General features: G+C 40.8%; 1 pseudogene; it reads right to left on the bottom strand.

Annotated features, from left to right (window-relative positions):
- Positions 1-242: 242 nt before the first annotated feature.
- On the bottom strand, positions 243-24092 carry LOC115663222 (protein ACCELERATED CELL DEATH 6-like; annotated as a pseudogene).
- Between the last annotated feature and the right edge of the window lie 253 nt (positions 24093-24345).

Consider the following 24345-nt stretch of genomic DNA (forward strand, 5'->3'; position numbering starts at 1 on the left):
ATGTGAAATTTTATGAGATTATATCTAACTATTTAAACTATTCGAGAAAGACGTGGTTTAATTCAAGTACCTTAACAATCACCATTGAATCTGATGCAATAGGAAAGCAACTGTAGAATGTAGCCAAATACACTAAGTCGAATATATTAAGTTCTGCAAAATGATAGACAACATTGGATGATCAAATGAAACTAGCAATTGGGAGGATATGGCGCGTTCCCACATTCGCTGTCGCCGAGTCATCAGTCATTTAATTCACCAGCACCATCCAGGGGCGGACTAGCGGAGGTCCCACTCGACGTTCCGTCATCTCGCGAGTCATCCAAAAGGTATGTCTCAACTTTCCATAGATAAAAGTAAGTGTGAATAAGCCAGTATATCGGACGACGGATAGGACGACTGTGGCACCGAAAAACTGGACGGTACTCTTAACAATTTAGCACCTAAGATAATGAGGACGAAAAAGAGACCCAAATAAAATATGGTGTTCGCAAGCCAAAGGAATTTGCCAACAGTCGAGGTGACACCAGTTAGGAAAGCGGTGGACATTGCCAGGAGTGCAATTGTTAGTGGCCGTATTGTGTGCTGGTATGCAGCTATTGCCATGTAGACGTTGTTTTGCTGAGCCCAGATGAGGTTGATCACCGCGATCATTGCGCAGAACATCGCGATGGTGTTGCAAATCGCAAAGGCCTGGAACATTTTCTTGTCCAGCATCGTAGCCATGCCCTGGTCATTGGAGGCCGGTTCCGAGCCGTTAAATCCTCCGGGAACTGCGAAACCAGCTGCAAAGGTCATAGTGGCCACAAGCGTTGCCACCAGGAGACAGGTATAGATCGCATCCTTCACGTGGTCCATGTTTGGCTTCTTTTCGTGCACGTTGAATATTGTAAGCGCTTCATCTGGAGCTTCCGGCCTATGTGCGAGTAAGTCTACGCTTAGAGCTGGACCTTTCCCAAATGACATGGATTTCAACACCATGACTGCCAATTGCTGAGATCGGAAGCAAATAAAGAAAAACGGAACAAACCGTTACCATATCGATAGAGGGAATGAATTTTGGAGTACTCATTTAAAGGGAAACTTTTACTTCTACAGATGCAATGTCTGGACTTTTTGAAGAATTAATACTAGAGCATAAGTTCATTTTAAAAAAGAAAAGAGGCGAGAATGAAATGTTATTGGTTTATCGTTGTCATAGGTTGACTTTATCACAATGTATAAGATTATGCCATAATAATGTTGTAACTCCTATAAAGAGTTCACTGTTATTTGCAACACATGTTCATCCTTGTTACTTCAGTTCGACCGCACAAAAAAATCCTTGTTACTTCAGGATAAATGTCGCAAGGCAAAACTAGTGACTGTTCATGTTACATACCTTCCGCAACGTATACTCCCTTTTGGTGAGATATTGAGCAATGTCAAGAGCAGTCAAGCATTTGTGGTTGAGAACGAAGAGGTCAATTCTTTTATCCGGCACAAGAGGAATCAAAGCGGCGGCTGTGAATGCATCGCGCCCAAGTGCAAATCTGTATTTCCAGCATGATCTCTATCATTTGTCAGCATCCGCAGTTCTGGATCCAGTCTGAGTATATATCTCACTGCTGAAGCTTGCCCATATCTTGCTGCGACATGAAGAACGGTTTGTCCTCGCCCATTTGGGAACTCTGATGCCGGATGTAGCTTCTCGATTAGTTCAACATCACCCATCTTGCTCGCAAAATGAATGGGAAGATCCCCATTCATGTCCTGTTCTTGGGCCAAATCTTCAGTTTCTGGTCGTAAGAGTTCGAGTACTTCGATATGATTTGTGTAAGCTGCTAAATGGAGGAATACATTACCACCTCTGGAGTCGGTCATTGCAAATAGCTTGATGTTCTTTTTGAGTATCTTGGCTGCTAAATCTGGGATAAGGAGCTCCAAATTAGGGACCATGATGACAACTAGCATTGATAGTCGCCGATGCTGGATTAGATTGCAATGCTGAAACTGTTGTAAAAATTTGAATGGCTTCGAATCAAGAGAGCAATTAAGTCGGACTTTGAGGCGTGATATCACTTTCCTTAAGGATTTATTTGCCCCACAATTGTTGCTAATGGTCACCGGCAAAAATCCTCCAGGATACAACAAAGTCTCAAAATGAGAATACTAGATAGCAATTCTAGTATTTCTCCAGGATCTCTCTAGGAAACAATTGAAAATGATGGCTGTAGTTTTTTCGAAAGAAGACTTGAAAAATTGAATTAATTTCCTTCTTGCCAAAAACTGACTTATATAGAAATCGGTCTTCATAGGCAACTCTTCACGAAAGGTTGCAAAGCTAACAAAGATATTCCTTCGGAAGAAGTTGCAAACTGAACAAATGCAACCCTTCGGAAAAGGTTGAAAACTGAACAAGTATAATCTCCAAAAGTTGTCTTGAAAAGACACATGTAAAATTCGGAATAAAATAAAATAAAAATATATATAAATAAAATTCCGAATTTTCATACTTTCGAAAATTATTTAATAAACAAAAAACAACCTTTCAACTAATAAAGATTAAGGAGATAACCTTACGAAATAAAATAAAAAATAAAGGGATTAGAGCTAATTAAACCGCGGCCGCGCAAGCGTGCAAAGTGCTAAGTGCGCCTAATAATCGCGCCAAAATCGCGCAATTATTCGCGCACCCGCACGCGGGTATTGTGTGGACTAGCACACACCCCATTGTCTTCACTCTAAGGAGTAAGAAGACACTCACAGTTATAAAATGGCCCACTTACCCAAAACTTTCCTATGTGGGATAAAGGAAAAAAGCATTGTTTTGTTTGTTTTACAAACAAACATCCAACAATCCCCCACTTTGTTTGTAAAACAAAGATTTAAAAAAAAAAATTTAAAATTTTAAAAACCATACAGCCAAGATTTCGGTGAGATTAATATACATGCATAAAGGTCTCTTTCGAGTTAAACCTTTACTTAGTGCAAGTATCTCAAAACTCTATCAAAGTGACAAGTAGCTCGGCTTTAAACTTGTACTTTTAAATAATAGAATCGGACATACCGCACATATACTAACCTCTTGTTTCAGCGAGAAGTTCTATATTACTCCGCACTATTATGGCCTTGTGCTTGATCCTGTTTCATGAGCTCTCTAGAAAGTAACCCAAACTTTCGTAAGAAGCGGCACCACTCCTAAGCTCATATAGGTGAAGTATCTATCATGTGTTTCTGTTACTATTAACACATTACAAGTTTGTACTATACTTCATTAAGAATTCAATTCATCCTCTAAAACGTAACAGACGATACTAACTTCTCATATTAGGGCTAGCGTCAGTATCAAACAATCACATTCAGTAACTTGTTCTTACCCATTAAACCTTGTAACTAGTGATGTTCTAGAAAAAGGTTGGGTTACCATTACTGGTGATTTTAATTAAAGGGTTTCAGCCCCATTTCTTGTGAGGTCATTTTTACCATATCTCTTGGTAATGCCTTTGTCAAAGGATCAGCCAAATTATTACTTGACCTCACGTAGACAATTGTTATGGTACCATCTTTAATCAATTGTCTCACAAACTCATGCCTTAGGCTAATATGTCTAGACTTCCCATTATAGGTACTACTATAAGCTCTTGCCAAAGTAGCCTGACTATCACAATGGATAGAAATAGGAGGCATAGGACTAGGCCATAATTTGATATCCAACAACAAATTCCTAATCCACTCAGCCTCTTTCCCAATTGCCGCTAAAGCAACAAATTCTGACTCCATAGTTGAGTGAGTTATACATGTCTGTTTCTTACTCGCCCAAGAAACAGCACCTCCACCTAGAGTGAAAACCCATCCTGAAGTGGAATATTTATCACCCACACTTGTAATCCAACTAGCATCGGTGTATCCTTCTAATACAGCTGGATAATCATTATAGAACAAGCCTAAATTTTTAGTTCTCTTAAGATAACCAAAAATTCTAGTAATAGCTTTCCAATGTTCCATATTTGGATTACTAGTGTACCTACTCAACTTGCACACAGAATAAGCAACATCAGGTCTAGTACAATGCATCGCATACATTAAAGACCCTATAGCACTCGCATATTCAAGTTGTGCTACAGCCCTACCAGTATTATAATTTAATTTAATACTGGAATCAAATGGAGTACTTATGTCCTTGAAACCAAGATGTTGAAATTTATTTAACATTTTTTCAATGTAATCGCATTGGCTCAAAGAATAACCCCCACTATGTTTTTTAACTTTAATACCTAAGATAGTATCTACTTCACCCAAGTCTTTCATTTTAAACATGGAAGTTAGATACTTCTTAGTCTCAATAATTCCAGTCATATTTGTTCCAAAGATAAGCATATCATCGACATATAAGCACACTAAGACACCATAGTCTTTAGTGAATTTAGAGTATATACACTTATCAGCACTATTGTGAATGAAACCATTAGATAATATGACTGAGTCAAATTTTTCATGCCACTGCTTAGGAGCTTGCTTAAGTCCGTAAAGAGACTTAGTCAATTTACATACTTTCCTTTCATTTCCAGGAAGAACGAAACCCTCTGGTTGTTCCATGTAAATTTCCTCATTTAAGTCTCCATTCAAGAAAGCAGTCTTGACATCCATTTGATGAACACAAAGATCATAAATGGAAGCTATAGCAAAAAGAATTCGAATAGAAGTTATACGTGCAACAGGAGCATACGTATCAAAATAATCTATTCCTTCCTTTTGTCTATACCCCTTGGCCACCAATCTAGCCTTAAAAGTTTGGATAGAACCATCAGAATTGTATTTCCTCCTAAAGACCCATTTACATCCAATAGGCTTGGATCCTTTCGGTAAATCAACTAACACCCAAGTATTGTTGGACATAATTGAGTCCATTTCATCATTTACAGCTTCTTTCCAAAAAGAAGCATCTCTAGAAGACATAGCATCACTAAAACATTTAGGATCGTCTTCTAAATTTAATACAATGGGGTATTTATTTACCACGTTATTTTCTCTATCTCCTTCAACAAGGAAAACGTGAGTAATATAATCTGGACCTAAATCCTTAGATTTTCTTGCTCTAGAGCTTCTCCTCAATTCAGTCATGTCTCTAGAATCATTTGTTCCTTTCTCTTGAGAATCTACATGAGTTTCTATAGGTCTTGAATTATTTTCAATAATTTCAGAACCTGTAGAATATTTGTTCTCAAAGAATTCAACATCTCTTGATTCTACAATGACATTGGATTCTAAGTCAAGAAGCCTATAAGCTTTACTGTTTTCAGCATATCCAATAAAGACACTTTTGATAGCTCTAGGACCAAGTTTAGTTCTCTTGGGGTCCGGTACTCGGTAGTATGCCAAACACCCCCACACTTTAAAATATGACAAGTTTGGTTTTCTACCCTTCCATATTTCATAAGGACTTATGTCATTTCTCTTTGATGGTATTCTATTATGAATATGACATGCGGTAAGCAATGCTTCTCCCCAAAGATTAATTGGTAGCTTTGAATTCGAAAGCATACAATTAACCATTTCTCCGAGGGAACGATTTTTCCTTTCGGCCAAACCATTTTGTTGTGGAGTGTATGGTGCCGAAACTTGATGAATGATACCATGTTCTTCACAGAATGAAGAAAATTCATTCAAGAAATATTCTCCACCTCTATCTGAACGTAGAACTTTGATTTTCCTTTCCAATTGATTTTCTACTTCAGCCTTATATTTCTTGAACATGGTAAAAGCTTCATCTTTCGTCCTCATGAGATAAACGTATAAATATCTACTACAGTCGTCCACAAAGGTAATAAAATACCTTTTACCACCTCGAGTTAACATGCCATTGAATTCACATATATCACTATGCACCAATTCCAATAAATTCGAATTTCTTTTGACACTAGGAAATGGTTTCTTAGTTAATTTAGACTTAGCACATATTTCGCATTTATCGATGTCACCATTGAAATTTATCAAGTCTAACTTTTTCATATTCTTTAAATAACGAATATTTATATGTGCCAACCTACTATGCCATAAAGATAAAGACTCAACAATATAAATAGAAGTAGCGATATTATTATTGATACTCAATTGATACATGCCATCATTGGCATAGCCCTTTCCAACAAATAGCCCATTCTTCGACAGGATAACCTTGTCGGATTCAAACAAAACCCGAAACCCCCTTTTACAAAGTAAATCAATAGAAACTAGGTTTTTCCTAATTTCAGGTACAAACAACACATTAAGAAGAGTTATCTTCTTTCCAGAAGTGAAATCTATCTCCACCGTGCCTTTGCCAGCAACCTTTGCAAGAGCATTATTCGCCATCAGGACCTCTTGAGCATTTGTGTCGACAGTCTCTTCAAATTGCTTGAACAAAGATTTGTCCTTGCACACATGAACTGTCGCTCCAGAATCTAACCACCAACCGGATTGGACAGTGGCAGAATTGATCTCAGAAATCATAGCCATCGAACCACCGATTTCAGCAATGTTCATATTTGAAAACTTGGTTGAAATCATGGCCACATAGTTCTCTTCAACCAAATTTGCATCTGCCTTCACCGTTGGAATGTTCTTGTCCTTTGTTATGCTCTTGCGATGAATGCAGTCCTTGGCATAGTGTCCCTGTTTGCCACAAACAAAACAACAACCCTTCTTCTTCTTGTGTGTCTTCTTAAATGTATGCCCATTCTTTACTTTAAAGTTCTGGCCGAATTTTCTTTTTCTCTCCACAGCATTTACCTTGGAATTATACAAAACAGAATTATCACGTGTACGTGACTCTTCCTCAATACGAAGATGTTTCTGTATTTGCTCCAAGGTGAAGTCCTCCGACTTATGCATCAGCCTTTTTCCGTAGTTTTTCCAAGTTGAAGGTAATTTTGCAATAATTGCTCCAACTTGAAAGGTTTCTGGAATTTCAATTTTGAGGGCACGAATTTTGTTGACGAGCACTTGTAATTCGTGGACTTGTTCCAGCAAGGGCTTAGTATCAATAAACTTGAAATCAAAATACTTTGCGATTAAATACTTATTGGTACCTTGCTCCTCCGCTTTGTACTTGAATTCCAGTGCGTTCCAAATTTCTCTGGCCGACTTCATCTCAGTGAATAAGTCATACAATCTATCAGACAGTGTATTCAGAATGTGTCCACGACACAGCAATTCATCCTCATCACGTTTCCTCTTATCCTTGTTAACCCTTTCAACGGCTTCCGCACTTGGTTGTTCTCCCTCAACAGTAGGCTTCGGATCTTCAATAGGCGCCAATTTTGGATCCAGAATATAGGATATCTTCAGGGCAGTGAGTAGGAACATCATCTTGTCCCTCCAGCGAGCATAGTTGTTCCCATCGAACCGGTCCAGTTTGACCATGTCTTGGTTCATGATTTTGATTGTCTCCGACTCCATTGTTGAACGAAATAAATCCTTAAGATTGTTGTAAAAATTTGAATGGCTTCGAATCAAGAGAGCAATTAAGTCGGACTTTGAGGCGTGATATCACTTTCCTTAAGGATTTATTTGCCCCACAATTGTTGCTAATGGTCACCGGCAAAAATCCTCCAGGATACAACAAAGTCTCAAAATGAGAATACTAGATAGCAATTCTAGTATTTCTCCAGGATCTCTCTAGGAAACAATTGAAAATGATGGCTGTAGTTTTTTCGAAAGAAGACTTGAAAAATTGAATTAATTTCCTTCTTGCCAAAAACTGACTTATATAGAAATCGGTCTTCATAGGCAACTCTTCACGAAAGGTTGCAAAGCTAACAAAGATATTCCTTCGGAAGAAGTTGCAAACTGAACAAATGCAACCCTTCGGAAAAGGTTGAAAACTGAACAAGTATAATCTCCAAAAGTTGTCTTGAAAAGACACATGTAAAATTCGGAATAAAATAAAATAAAAATATATATAAATAAAATTCCGAATTTTCATACTTTCGAAAATTATTTAATAAACAAAAAACAACCTTTCAACTAATAAAGATTAAGGAGATAACCTTACGAAATAAAATAAAAAATAAAGGGATTAGAGCTAATTAAACCGCGGCCGCGCAAGCGTGCTAAGTGCTAAGTGCGCCTAATAATCGCGCCAAAATCGCGCAATTATTCGCGCACCCATACTGTGGTATTGTGTGGACTAGCACACACCCCATTGTCTTCACTCTAAGGAGTAAGAAGACACTCACAGTTATAAAATGGCCCACTTACCCAAAACTTTCCTATGTGGGATAAAGGAAAAAAGCATTGTTTTGTTTGTTTTACAAACAAACATCCAACAGAAACTCATTGTGATCATCTTGATTGAATAAATCAAATGCTTTTGAGGGTTTATCTAACACATCTTCGGGTTCAAACAATTATTACTCTTCGAGCTATGAATCGCGAAGCATTGTGACTTTCCGTCTCTAACATGATGGAACACAACCTGTGAGACCTTAGATAACTTTCGAAAAAATCCAATTACTTAAAAAACTCTAGCATGAATGACTTTCCTTCTCTGGCATGATGGGAAAGCCTTGATCTTGCTCTATCTATGGCTTTTTTTCCTTTTTAATTTTCATTGCATTATGCTTACTTAATCTACACTTAGTCATTACTCTTTCATATTATACCGGTACATACCCGACCTGGGAGACTATTTGAATTATGGGATGTGGTATTTCTCTCACTTTTCTGCTTCTAAGATTACCCTTGCGTTACAGTATCGTAAAATAATGTAAAATGCATAAAAGTTTTGTATGTCCAACGGCTTCATATTAATAATCAGACAGCAAATACTTATGATTTATCACAACTTATGACAAAATTACCCTTGCTCCAGCGGCCAGAATAAGCACGTGAGTCGCACATGCGGGTCCTTATTTGAAACTAAGTTAGCCAGTTCATGCTCATATTTGACGTAAGGTCCACTTTTCGTCCCTCTTTTGAGAAAGCGATCTTACTTCAGGGCTTTATGGGTAAATGGAACAGATTTGGGGTCATATGCTAAAAATCCTAGAGTTTGGAACGTATTTGAGGTTCTGTAAAATGCAATATTCTGACTCTACTAGGATTGGGATGGTTTTAAGATCAACTTGATAGGTAAATCCGTAATCAGAATATGATAAATCATTCACCAAACTATATTTTACTCTATTAAAATACTATACAATTTTTTGAACCCTCAAACAAGATTTGTTGGAATCTAACATTATCATCAAGAATCATTATTTTAAGCCTATCTTTCCCCTTCTGTCATTGTTAGGCTCTAGATTTTTGTGACTGTCGATCATAAATATTTGCACTTTGTTGTTTTTCTAATGGAAGATCAACAACACATGCGTTTTCGCAAAATGGTTGTGCTTGTAAACTTAAACTGATCTATTATGTTCTAATGTGAGACAATCTGTTTATTAAAAGAATTAAATGGCTAGTTCCGAGTATCCAATAGGTATCCAACTATTTTACCAAATGGAGTCTGGAATTTTATGTGGACATACATAACGAGTTTGGGTAAGCGCAAAGAGTTGTTGCATAGATACGGGACAAGATCAGCCTACACATGTTGGCCGCGAAAACGACACCAAAGATCTCCATAGTTAGAATTTAGAGCACATAATTATTGACTACAAGGAATTTGCGCACCTAATTTGTAATCCATTGTTCTTGATGCGGAATAACGACAATCAATAGCGCAAGTTCTTCTCCTCTGTTACCCTATGTATCACTAGCTCAATAAGACTGTCTCTCACACCAGCATTTTGCAACTGCTTCTTATGTGAGATAATTTGTGCATCGGGGTTAGAGGAGGGACTTGAGCACTATTTCTAAAGTTTTAAACCAAGCCCTCTCATTACGGGCCGGACCTCACTCGGCCCACACTAGCCAATCCTATATTAGACTATTGAAGAATCTTTATATCTTATATTATTAGACTAATCCCGTAAAATGGTAACTTACAATCTTAATTAATGTAGCCCACATCAGAAAAATTCTCACATTCTCTCACTTGGGCCATATTAATTGAAATTGTACTGTATGTGCGCACCTTTATGTTGGTCTAGAGATAATTCTTAATAGTCAATCCGATCCCATAAAATCTCAAACAAGAAATCATGGCGGTAACTACATGTATACACATAGAGCCTTCCATAGTTACGAGTTCTTTTAACTCTACTGATATTGATGAAATATGGTAGTGTGGCAATTGGATAACACCTCAAAAAAGAGTAATTATGTGTCATCTCCTTTGTCAATCCACATTCTCTTTCCTTAAGTGTCACAAAACCTGATGTGTTACTAGAAAATATCCTTATGGTTCCAACGAACCTACATGTCTTATCCTTATAGTTAACTTTACTTTATGTATAACAAGACATATCCTTAAGGTTAATAATTGGATATCCTTAGCCTTTACTCAAGGTTTACACAATACCTTGAGATTTTCACCGGATATATGTATTCAACATGATAATAATACGTTCAAGAACACTTTATTGAATGCAAAAGAGTTGATACCTATTAAAATGTTACTAAATGTAACAAATCACAGATGTAAAATTCATTAGAGTAAAAATAAAATAGTTCCCACTAAACAACAGCATCCCATAATGCTCCTAAACCCATGCAAATGACATGTCGCTCAAACACATAAGGGCGAAGGCCTTTAGTTAGTGGATTTACAACCATATCATCTGTACAAATATACTTTACTGTAATGTCACAATTCTAAATTGTTTCCTTTATGATCAAAAAGTTGACCGCCATATACTTAGACCCATTTGAGACCTCTGTTGTTATTGATAAACAACATTGCATAGTTATTATCACAATACAACTGTATGGGTCTATCCACAAAATCAACTACGGTCAACTTCCTAATGAGATTCCAGCACCAAACAACCTAAATAGCTGCGAAAAGCATGCTATAAACTCCGCTTGCATGGTAAAGGATAATATAGATTTATGTTTCTCGTTTTTCCATGATACTGCACATTCTGCTAACTTAAAGTGTCACGCCCCGAACCCCTCAAAGCGCGATCAACCCACGTACCGGTCGATTTTGATGCGACGTCCTAGGACACGTCGCTGACCCAATTCCCAAAACAGAGCATAAGGCACATGCGGAAGCAATAATTACAACACCCGTACAAAACAATACATGACCAAGGGTAGCAGGAACGACGGACAATTAAAAGCCTAATCAAGACTTGCATTGAATTTCAAAACATATACAATGTCCACGATACACCAATACAAATCTCCAAACAAAAGCGGGTCGATGGCCACTACTAACAAAATGACTAAATGGCCAAGGGGGCAGTCTAAGGTGAGGCTCCAATCAAAGGGTTACCGGCCCGACCTAAGGGAGGCTAAGACTGATCCTAGGAAACTTAATCGGGATCGGATCCTGATGACACGGACTCAGCCTCGATTATCTCATCTTCCGAATCCTTCTGCTCGACCTCGCCAACCTGTTCGAGACCCTGCTCTATGGGCTCCGAATCCTTATATTGATCGGGTACACCAGGTATCCTCTAACAGGGGTCTGAAAAATGGGGTTTAAACAACTATGAGACGAATCTCAGTGAGTAGGCCTCCTAAACTGAAACTAGGCTAACATGCACCTCCCGACAAGCAATCAACACAACAACCGACAATGATGTCAATCAAATGACCTAGGCCCTTGAGCCCGAATCGCTTACCTTGCTGACCCTGCAGGTTAAATAGTTCGATATAATAATCACGGCACATACGTGGCACACATTTTCACACGTACGCCATACGCATGCTCATACTCAAAGTGTTCATCTCGCATGTCATTCACCGAGTCTTGCATACTCGCACACTGGCCCATGCATTCCTATGCATGCAAATGTCATCACCATGCCATGTTTCATTCTGGCTCACACTGCACACTGGCTCATGCTCTATTATTATTATTCATTACGACTCGAGTCATCACAATTCCCGGCCCGGTGCGTCTAGCCTGCTACAAAGTGCATGAGGCGCAACACCGATCTGGCCCAGTGTCTCTAGCCTGCTACAAAGTGCATGAGGCGCAACACTCATCTCCCCACAAACCAGAGCCCGCATAAAATGCATCAGGATGGTCGTCTTCCGGACGTACCGGGCATCGTCCTGCTTCAAAGTGCATGAGGACGGCACACCCCGCGTAACACGCATCAGGGCGAAATGTGATCACACATACACACAGCCAGTTATTATCTGAACCCCGCGTAACACGCATCAGGATAATTAGGTGATCACATGCTCATGTCAGGCACGCATTCTTGCACAATCTCATCTCATGCCCCATTCTTAGCATACACAATGCGTGACCATGCAATGTCGTACAATGCAACATGAGCATACAATTTCAGCACGGCATTTCAACAAACATGCCAAATCAACGTGTTCAAATAGCCAATCAATTGCCCATACTTATTCGCATAACATGCGCACTTGGCCAACTAGTACCATGTGGCCTAAAATATAATTCACGCACTTGGGCAATAAACATTCGCACCAATGATTGGCCAATCACACGTCGCATTGCTCGAACACGAAATTAGGCGGCATGGCATTAAACAATTGAGCACGACAAAGTACCATTCAACCACCGAGTCGCTCAAACGAGGCACCACAAAATTTAACACAATCAAGAACAATTTGTATCCAAATCAGCCACTACATGGCCTAACCATTCACATATGGCAATTCACGAACAAACCATACATTAGTCGTACAAGGCCCAATTAAACCTCAATGGACAGCCACTAATCAGTTTGAGAGAGAGAAAAACCGGGAATATACAAAATCGGGTCCAAACTGGGCTGTTGCACAGTGACCGAAATCCATTTGAAATAAATGGTAAATCAATTCCAAAAATTATGAAATTTGGTATGTTGTACAAAACATCTCGATGAACATTTTCCATGAAGAACTAGAAATCCAGTTCTAACCGTAAACACCTCGTTTTGACACTCAAAGTCAGATGAAATCCGGTTCGCTCGGACAGCCCCTCAGGCCATCAAAATACAACTCATTCGGTACCCAAATCATTTCGTAAAACCTTGAAATTTTTATATGTTATAGCCACAAATGTACCCAATAATTTTTGTGAAGGAAGTATTTTGAAAATGGGCCTGGAAAAATTTATAAAAATTCGAACAGTCCCGAAGGTCGGGTGAACAGTAAATCGGGTAGTTTTATTTCGGTCCAAAGATGGACTTCCGAATGGCATCAAATGATTTCCAAAAATTCCCAAATTAAAATATATTATACTTAAAGATATTGGAAACAACTTTTATGAAGAACACTTCTTCAAATTCTGCCCACACAGGTCACACCAAAGATAAAAAAATCCGGCGACGCAACAGTAACCGTACCGGAAATCAACAAATATGCATCACCAAGCAAACCAAGCTCAACAAACCACTAATCCAATTATCCACAGCCTTTAAACCATCCCTAAATCATCACCTTAGGCCATTAAAGTCACCACAACTTCAGCCCCAAATCAGCCCACACTAATTAACCCTTAAAATACCCTAATAACCCCTAAACTTGTCCAAAGTGCACACAAGCCTAATTAAGGGTTAGGGTTTCCACTCACTTGGATTCCTAAGCTCCTTACAAGGCTGAACAAGTGGGGAAAATGGGTGGGCTGAGCCGATTCTACGGCGGTGCAAGCGGCAGCGACGGACGGCCTCCACGGCGGCACAAACGGCGGCGGCTTGCAGACGGCGATCCACGGTGGGGGCTGCTCACGCGACTGAGGAAAGGGAAGAAAGAGAGATGAGACTGCTGGTGGTGGCGAGGTGGTGCGGCGGCGATGGCACGGCGGCACGGCGGAGCTCCTCCGGCGAGGGCCTCTCACGGCCAAACAAAGAAGAAAATGAAGGAGAAGAAGGAAAGGAAAATGAAGGAGAAGTGGCGTGGGAGGGGGAGTGCACGGCTGATGGGAGAGGAAAATGGGAGGAGAGAGAGTGGTCAAAGGGGTCTTATGGGTCAAAAAGGTGTGCCACGTGTCGCGATCCTAGCCCTCGGACCATTTTGCCCTTGATCTAACGGTCTATAATTAGCCCAATCCAATAATTGAGGGGCAAATGGATAATTCAATATTTCCAATTCCTTATTCACTTATTTTAATCCTCAATTATTGCCCAAAATTATTCAAAATTCGACATACCCAGTACAGGGTCCAGGGGCAAAAAGGTAATTTTCCGGTCTCGGGTCGAAATTCCATTTTTCGACCGTACCGACCTCAAATGTGTGTGGCCACTCAAAAATAACGTCGACCTCGCAAAATAGTCGCAAACACCCATAGAATTTCGACATCGAAGTTCGGGTCCAATTTGGCGATCAAAATTGCTCAATACAGAGTTTTAGAGCCTCTCAATGACGGGTGGCTGTTTAGGGGTTACGCGTATCGACCTAGGGTCACTCGAGTCGTGACGGTCTCGATTACCAGGAGAACGCAAGGAATTATTGGTTATTCCAAGGGTCACGATCGTTCGGTTCAGGTTCGGGATTTATTTGCCACGCGCACTCTCGGTCGAGCGGAATCACCCACGATCCGATCGTACGTCGTTGGTCAAACCAAATCCGTCACCTTCCTAGAATCGGTCCACACTGGCCCAAAATACTTCCCTGCCGTTTCTCGGAATCGACGCCCGATTCGCAATCGGGTCCCCTGTCCATGTACCGTTTTCCTAGTTAGCGTTTCCCATTGGTCAGTATCCCGCGAGGGGCCAGCTCCGGGCGAGACGTGCTAAAATCAAATGAGAAATAATATCCACTTCATCGGATCCCAGAAATGGGTCGAAATTCAGGATGTTACGTAAAGAATGAAACATGTTGTCGACTTCATGTCATCGTGACAGCTAGCAAAGTCTGCATCCGAATACCCAACTAGTTGCAAGTCCCGAACACGTCTATGAACCAGCATATAGTCTATTATCCTTTTTAAGTACCTCAAAACCTTCTTGGCAGCAACCCAGTTATCGTGTCATGGATTTGACTAATATCTGCCTAGAAGTCCTGTTGCAAAAGTAATATCTGATCTAGTACAAACTTGAGCATACATAATGCTTCCAAGTTCACTAGGATAAGGTACATCCTTCATTTGGGTTTTTTCAATATCTGAATTAAGACACTGTGACTGATTCAGTTCATCACCCTTAATGGCAAGAGCAATTCCTATCATGTAATACTACATACTGAATCTTTCTAAAATACGATCAACATATGTCCTCTGAGGCAAACCCAATATACAGCGAGAACAATCCTTATGGATCTCAATGCCAATGACAAAAGATGCCTCACCAAGGTCATTCATGTCAAAATTCTTCGACAACATCCGCTTTGTCTCGTGCAGTAATCCTATATCACTACTCATAAGTAAGATATTGTCTACATAGAGTATGAGAAGAATAAATTTCCTCCTACTGACCTTGCAATACATACACTGGTCCACTTTATTCTCAACAAAATTGAATGAAGTGACAACACTATGAAACTTTAAGTACCATTGTCTAGAAGCTTGCTTGAGGCCATAAATTGACTTTTTAGTCTACACACAAGCTTACCTAAATCATTTGCTACAAAGCCTTTGGGTTTTACCATATAGACCTCCTCATCAAAATCTCCATGCAGAAACGCACTTTTTAACATCCATCTGGTGTAACTCTATATTAAAATGAGTTACTAATGTCATGATTACTTTGAAAGAATCTTCAAAGTGTACTTCTTCTTTCTAAGTGAAACCCTTGGCTAGTAGTCTGGCCTTAAACTTTTTGATCTTTCCTTTGGAGTCTCTTTTGGTCTTATACACCATTTGCAGCCGATGGACTTATGACCTTCAGGTAATTTAATAAGCTCCCAAACACCATTATATTTCATAAAACTACATCTCGTTTTTATCGCATCCAACCACAAATCTGACTAAAGACAAGAAACGGTATATGTATAAGTCACTAGATCAATTACATAGCCGATATCGTAGTCATGCTCTCCTAGATAAACTATATAATATGATAGTATAGCTGATTGTCTCTACCTGATTGATCTCCTAAGTGGAGCTACTACAACCTCATGCTGCACTTGAACGATTTGAAGAACTTCATTAGGAACTGTCTCAATAACACGATCCTAGACCTTAATAGGCTCAGTCTATGGTGTAGGAGGCTCCACTATCGTTTGTATAGGTAGAGAAATAGACACAGTAGTTCCCACCATACTATTATCCTTAATAGTTTATGAGCAGCTACCCTTTTTTTTTTTTTGTAACCGAGGTGTCCGGGCCAGCTTGCGCAGCAGCTACCCTTTTCGGCTACATTAAATTCCATAAACTTCGCTGTCTGCGATTCCATAATTCTTGTGCCTCCATTGGGTTTATAAAACCGATATCCCTTCGAATGATCTGGGTAAGATACAAAGTAACACCGAGTGATCTCAGAGTCCAACTTACTTAATATGAGATCATATAACTTTACTTCTGCAAGACATCCCCAGACCTTAAGATGATTCAAGCTAGGTTTACGCCCAATTCATAAGTCAAAAGGAGTTAATGGAACAACTTTGATAGAAACACGGTTTAGCATATGGAGAGCTGCTTTCAAAGCTTCATCCCACAGAAAACCAAGTATATTGATCCTACTAATGATACTTCTCATCATATACATAAAGGTGCGATTGTACCTTTTAGCCACACTATTTTATTTAAGACTCCTAGACATAGTAAATAGAGCTACTATCCCAGAATCCTCCAAGTATTTAGCAAATGGCCCTTTAAGCTATCTAGCATCACCATGCCTGCCTAAATACTCTCCACCACAGTCAAATCTGAAACCTTTATCACTTTTCCCAACTGTTTCTTGACTTCAGTCCGAAAAATCTTGAACTTGTCAAGAGACTCAAACTTTTTCCTAATCAAATACATATATCCATATCGGGAATAGTCATCAATAAATGCGATAAAACAAAAAATTTATACACAAAGTTACCTTATAGGGTCCACTTATGTAAGTATGAATGACCTCCAACGGGTCAGAACTATGGACTGCTGTTTTCTTCTTTATCTTAGTCATTTTGCCTCTACAACAGTCTACGCAAATCTCTAGGTCACTTTTAAGAATAGGCAGAATGTCAGCCTTTATTAGCCTTTCCACTCTTTCTCTAGAGATGTAACCAAGTTGTTTATGCCACAAAGCAAAAGGTCGTTCCTTATGTATAGGTCTTTTGCAAATAACATTTTCAGTCGTATAAGTAATGTATATATCGTTTGAAGTTAAACACAATTTGTATAATCCATTAGACATATTGTAGCACTCAACCTTATTTGAATTAAAGAACATAGAAACAATATTGCTCTAATATTGCTCTTTATTTCAAAAGAGTAGCCACACATGTCTAGACATGATACGGAAACTAAGCTTCGTCTAAAGGAAAGTATATAAAATGTGTTTCTTATCATCAGATTAAAACCAGAATCTAGAATTAAAATGACATCTCCCACGAACTCGACGTCGACTATAACATTATTTCCCACGATGAGCTTAGATTCATCCTAATTTGGCTTCTTTCAGTTTATAAATCCTTGTATGGTAAATGCAACATGATTTGTTGCACCGCTATCTTGCAACCGTGAACTAGATGGGGCTTATGATAAGTTGGATTCATAAACAAATGCCAAAGAATCATTAACCACAGGCTCACGCTTAGACAACCAAGAATTATATTTGTTGCAGTCTTTCTTTATATGACCTCTCTTCTTACAAAAGAAGGGCAATCATCATCCTTCTTGAAGGATACTTTCTTCGGACCCAGATAGTTAGAATGATCGGTGGTTTCATGAATTCCTTTATGAGTATGATTTTTGGACCTCGTACTCTTCTTGTCCCTAACCTCAGCAAAACCATCAAACCTCATATTGAAGAGTCCTTGCAGATGTATCATAATCTCAGTGTTAGACAAGACACAACTCCAAGCCACCAATGCTTCCATCATTTGTTTGGCAGTGCAGTCAGCTGGCTAATCAATCTTCAAGTGTTCCTAAATGGATTGCTTCATTGATAACAAGTAAATCCAATTGCTCTTTTCCCAAGCAGCAAAGTGTGCATTCTCGGGATCCGTACTGGTGACAATGAGATGGCCTACTTTTCCTTAGTAAGAGCTGTCACGCCCCGTACCCCACGAAGTGCGAGCATCCCACCTCCGGTCGATTATAGTGCGACGTCCCAGGAAGCGTCACCGACCCAATGCCTAACAGAGAACAAGCACAAGCGGAAGCAATTAAATAAACAACCCTGACAATTATAAAATACGAGCCAAGGATAGCCAAGTAATAAACACGATCACAGCAGAAAATAGGTACATACTTATATTACTATAGAAAACCTTTTTACAATACCCATCAAACACAAAAGCGAGCAGTATAAACAGTCAACAGCCACTGGGTCAAAAGGGTAAGTGGCTAGGGTGCTCTTAGGGATCCCAGTCAGGATCTAAGGATTCCGAGGATTCATCCGACTGCTCCTCTGACTCCATATCTGCTGCTCCGTCTCCACAAGGGTGCATGCTCAACGATCGATGAATGCGATGCGGTATCCCAGAAAGAGGTGGTGACCTCGGCATTCTACGGCTGGGGGTCTGAAATGTTTCGGTTTACACAACCGTGAGACGAATCTCAGTGAGTTCAACCCCTAAACCTAGGCTAGGCTAGCATGCAATCTCCTGACCGGAAACAAATATTTAAATCACAATACAACAATAATCAAACCATTCTCTGACTCTGCAGGTTAGACAGATCAACATATAATAGTCACGGCACATACGTGGCACACATTATCACACGTACGCCAATCACATGCTTATGCACCGAGTCTCACACACTCACATGCCAGTCCATGCATGTTCATGCATGAAAATGTCGTTGACAGGTCACGTACATTTCCCGGCCCACTGGCCCACACTGGCAATCGCCCAATTTATTATTTATTACGACGACTCGAGTCAACAACATTCACGGCCCGGTGCGTATAGCCTGCTTCAAAGTGCATGAGGCGCAGCAACCGATCTGGCCCAATGTCTCTAGCCTGCTTCAAAGTGCATGAGGCGCAACACTGATCTCCTTACGAACCAGAGCCTGCTTCAAAGTGCATGAGGATGGTCGTCTTCCGGACGTACCGGGCATCGTCCTGCTTCAAAGTGCATGAGGACGGTATCGACCCGAAGGTCATGACCCAAAGGTCCTTAGGTGATCACACAACCAATTATTATCTGAACCCAGCGTAAAACGCTTCAGGGTATTTTAGGCGATCACATGCTCATGGCAGGCACGCATTCTCGCACAATTTCATCACATGCCTCACTCTTGGCATACACAATGCGTGTCTATGTGATGCAATGCAATGAACCACGAGCGCCAATATAATTCAAACACTCAATATCACAACACGTGCTCAATTGACCCAATTAATGCCGTGTGGCCTAACGTGCGAATCACAAATCAACAATTAATTTCAAACCAATCATTAGCCAATCGCACTCCACATAATTCAACCACACGACATGTGACATGGCAGTACGAAGTCAATCACAATTAAGCACAAATTACGTACAACCAGTCAACCCGGACATACCCGGTAATTTTCCAATGGGCTCCTAAATTGGTCATTTAATCCAATTAATCTCCCCAAATAATTCTCATTAATCCACTAAATTTTCCCAATAATAATTTCTACCAATCAGTCCTCATCCCAGTCTGAAATATACACTGATACTACCTATGCCAGTCCAAAATGCACCGATAATACCTAAATCAGTCCAGAAAAATGCACTATCAGTCCTAATCTGGGTTTAGAAATTTTACTCACTTAATCCAAGGTCACGACGACGAGGACAGCGGCCAATCACTGGTGAACAGTGGAACCGGTGGCGGCGTTCCCGGCGACGTGTAAGGACGGCGTGAACAGTGACCGTACGGACGCGGTGAACAGTGCCGCACGGCGCGACAGTACCGACCGTACGGACAGGTTCGGTCGGCGTCGTACAGCGTGGGCATGGGACGGGTCGGGTGGCGACTGAGGCGGCGATCCGAGCTCCGTGCGAAGCTCCGGCCCTATTTGCCGGACGGGAAAGAGAGAAAAAGAGGAAGAAAGAGAGAGAAATAGAGAGAGAAAGGGGCCGGACAAGGGTGAGGCTGAGGCTGGGGGCTGAGGTGGTCGGCGGCGAGGCACGGTGGCCGGCGGCGGTGCTCCGGTGACCGGCGGCGAGCTCCGGCAAGCCAAGCCGAGAGAGAACAAGAGGGAAAATGGGGGAGAAGCTGCTGGTCTGGGTGGTTTTGCCGAAGGGGGGGGGATAGAAGAGAGAGAAAGCAGTCCAAGCTGATCAAATACAGCAGCCTAGGGGCGCCACATGTCGCCGATCCGCGCGATTTGACCAAAACGCCCCTAATCTAACGGTTCTAAATAATCCTATCCAAATAATTGAGGGGTAAAAGGGTAAATAAGGCCAATAATGCAGCTGATAATCCATATTTAATTACCCCAAAATTTTCCCAAAAATTCGGACCCGAAAATAGCCCAGGGGCAAAACTGTCATTTTTCCGGTCCCGGGGCGAAATTCCAATTTTCGCACGTATCAACCCCAGATGTCCGTGGCCAACATAATATGGCATCGGAATCACGAAAATAGCCTCTTAAGCCCTTGAAAATTGACTGTGAAGTTCCGGGAATAAAATAATATTATTTTTCTAATTTTTGTCGAAATTCCAATTTTTGGCCATAACGACTCCTGGTATGTGTGGCCACCCAAAAATGGCGTCAGCCTCGAAAAATAACCTCAGACGGCCTCAGAATCAACGTCGGGGTCCCGAGGGGCAAAATCATAATTTTTTACCCCCGGACCGAAATTCCAATTTTTAACCATACTAACTCAAAATATGCGTGGCCAGCATAATATGACGTCAGATTCCCAAAAATAGTCTCTTAAGCCATCGAAAATCAACATCGAAATCCGAGCCCAATTTCGTGATCAAAACTCGCTCAATTTCTAATTTCAGGGTCTCTCACTAACGGGTGGCTGTTTAGAGGTTACGCGTATCGACCTAGGGTTATCCGAGTCATAACAGTCCGATCATTGAGAGAATGAGAAATTATCACTAGTCCCAGAAGTCACGATCATCCAGTTTAAGTTCAGGACTGGTTGGCCACGTGCACTGTCGGTCATGCAGAATCACCTGCGATCCGATTGTACACCGTTGGCCTTGGCCAAACCAAATCCGTCACCTTTCCTAAGATCGATCCACATTGGTTCATAATATTCTCTCATCATTTCATATGATCGGTGTCCGCTTCGCGATCGGGTCCTTGGTCCACGTACCGTTTCCTAGTTAGCCATACCCCCTTGGTTAGTATCCCGAGAGTGATCAGCTCTAGGCGAGACTTACTAAAATGAAATGCGAAATATTGTCAATTTTATTGATCCCGGAATTACATCGAAATTCGGGCTGTTACAAGAGCAATATATATATTTCCAGCTCCATCTCAAACAGAAAATCCTCTTTCCATTTCTTAAAGTCTGAATCAAAAAGAACCTCAATTCTATTAGAGTTGTTGTTTTCAGAAAAGGTGACTAGTTTTATATGCAATGTATATAATTAGCGTTATGTGAGTACCGTGTAACTTAAAACCGTATAAGTACATATCCTGAGAGTTACATACATCATCATATAAACACATTTGGGCAAAATATATAACATGCAGTCGTATGCTCTCCACATGACAGCAGCCATGAGAATATATTCCATCCTTCATAAATTCACCACCTTTAGGTGTATGAAACACTAGGATCAATCACTCCTCAAGCATATGCTATACATGTGTCCCTCCATCAACTAATACACAATCACCTCCTTTGAGAGTATGATCACGCATTAGAATAGGAGACATCTCACCACAATATGATACCGATATTTCTCAAACCCAATCAAATGTGCCACTTTGGTGGTCACAACCCAATTGAATCCTTGAAACACTCTCATACCAAGGATATAAACTTTATGTCTCACATTTACCATATATATGTGATTTTAAACTTGAAGACATGGGCAATTTGTCACTAAATCACATGCCATGCTAATTATATTGTTCCATTCATTGATAGACAATGAATCACACTCTACACATTCTGTATGTGATGATATACATGTGGGCTTGCATCTGTATTTCCGAAACCATAGAGAAATACAAGAAAATATCCTAAAAAATACAAATTTATAGGGTTCCGTATGTATTTTCACATCCTTAAAAGCCTCAAACATATAAAATAAATACACCACAGTGTAGAACATCTCGATACGAGCATGGCGGTACCAAGAACGCTCCAATCGGAGCTCGGACGCGCCCTCACGTGCCATCAGAGTACGCAGCGCGTATGGCGTGCGTTCAACCGGTCTGAATCGCCGGTCCAATTGGTCAACGAACCGATCCAACCGGTCCGGTCAACCGGGTCCGGGTCGACCCGTGTTTGGGTGGCTGACGTCAGCCCTGGCGCATGAATTGCACGCGCTGGCCACGCCCACGCATGGAGGCGCATGGGAGCGTGTGTTCGATGCACGCCACCACCTAGCGGCGTGTGGCCGTGCGTGGGGGAGCGTGCGGCGTCCCCCAGTGGCGCGTCGCCACTCAAAATGATTGTATCGACGAGCTCTTCCCATTTATGTAATAAAAAATAATTTTTTACGGACAAAAAATCACAAAAACGAGCCAAATCCGTACGTTCTACATCTAGTCTATGGTTGCTCTGATACCACATGTTGGCCGCAAAAATGACACTCAAGATCTCCATGGCTAGAATCTAGAATACATAATCATTGAGTAAAAGGGATTTGCGCACCCGATTTAAAATTCATCGTTCTTGATGCGGAATAGTGACGATCTTCAGTGCAAGTTCTTCTCCTCTATTACCCTCTGTATCACTAGCTCAATGAAAGTGCCTCTCACACCAGCGTTTTGCAACTGCTCCTTATGTGGGATAATTTGTGCGTCAGGGTTGGAGAAGGGACTTGAAAACTCTTTATAGAGTTGTAAGCTAGGCCCTTTCATCACGGGTTGGGCCCACACTAGCCAGTCTCATATTAGACTATTTAAGAATCTTTATATCTTACCTTATTAGACCAATCCCGTAAAACGGTAAATTACAATCTTAATTAATATAGTTCACGTCATAAAAACTCTTACAACACATAGATATATCTCATAAGCAAATTTAGGTACGTACCATAGTTCTCACACAGAATGGCACCATGAACAGGTGACAAGTCTTGCATCCTCAATAGTTCGAGCGAGAGCGAAAAAAAAACCTCGTGTATAGCGGAGTCGCCGGTGTCGAGAGCAAGGTATAGGAGAGATTTCTTTTCCGCATTCTTCCAGTACACGGGGTTCCAAATCTTCGCTCAACAAACGACGGACCACGTCGACACGACGACAAATCACAGCCTCGTGCAAAGCGGAGTTTCCATGTCTATTTTTTGTCCTCAGGTTCAGATTCTTGTCCTGACATTTGGGAGGTCTCTTGCCCGGTGAATCAACATCGCGGCGGTCCTAGATCCGCCGGCCTTAGTGGCCACGTGGAGGGTTATCTCCTTAATCATCTTGGGCGGTTATGAGGTGGTCATGGACATAATCAACCAGGAGCCTTACGATGTTGTCCGTGCCGGCATGTGCAGCAACGTGGAGCAGTGAACTGCCCGATCGCCCCAGGAAATTGAAAATGGCAGATAGATTGGTTTTCTCGGCAAGCCTTTCGACCGCAGAAATGAACTCTTCGACATCGGCGCCATTGATGACATCGGCCAGTCTTCGACTAGCTGCATACACTTCTGCTGGATCTTGTCGTGCCGCGGTTTGCACAGCCACCAATGCATTATTCATTCTCTTCCGTCGACTCCTCCAGATTTCTTGTTCCTCCTTTAAAGAATCCATTTCATCTTCTAACATTTCCATGAAAGCTCCTCCTCCATCCTTCTTGACCTCCACCTCGACCGAGTTGTTCCTGCCAACGTCCTCTACTTCTATAGATAGCTTTATGTCCATCGAGCCTAAGCTATGCAAATAATGTAGTTGTTGCCAGGGAACCAGGGTTGTGTAAGGAGCCCTTATATCATTTAAGTAGTAAGTAATGCATTCTTCTTATAATTTAAACTTCTATAATAGTTAATAGTGGTCCTACAAAATGTTCCATGGCATCAGAACAAAATGTTTCGACAATTACTGTGCAAAATTGCAGAAGTGTGAATGAAAACCGTAACTGAAGCCCCATAGGTTAACATAAGTGAATAACAAAATC

This window comes from Syzygium oleosum, unplaced genomic scaffold (genome assembly GCF_021117445.2).
Source record: "Syzygium oleosum isolate NSW1041296 unplaced genomic scaffold, Sole_v2.1 Sole_v2.10, whole genome shotgun sequence".
Classification (NCBI taxonomy): domain Eukaryota; kingdom Viridiplantae; phylum Streptophyta; class Magnoliopsida; order Myrtales; family Myrtaceae; genus Syzygium; species Syzygium oleosum.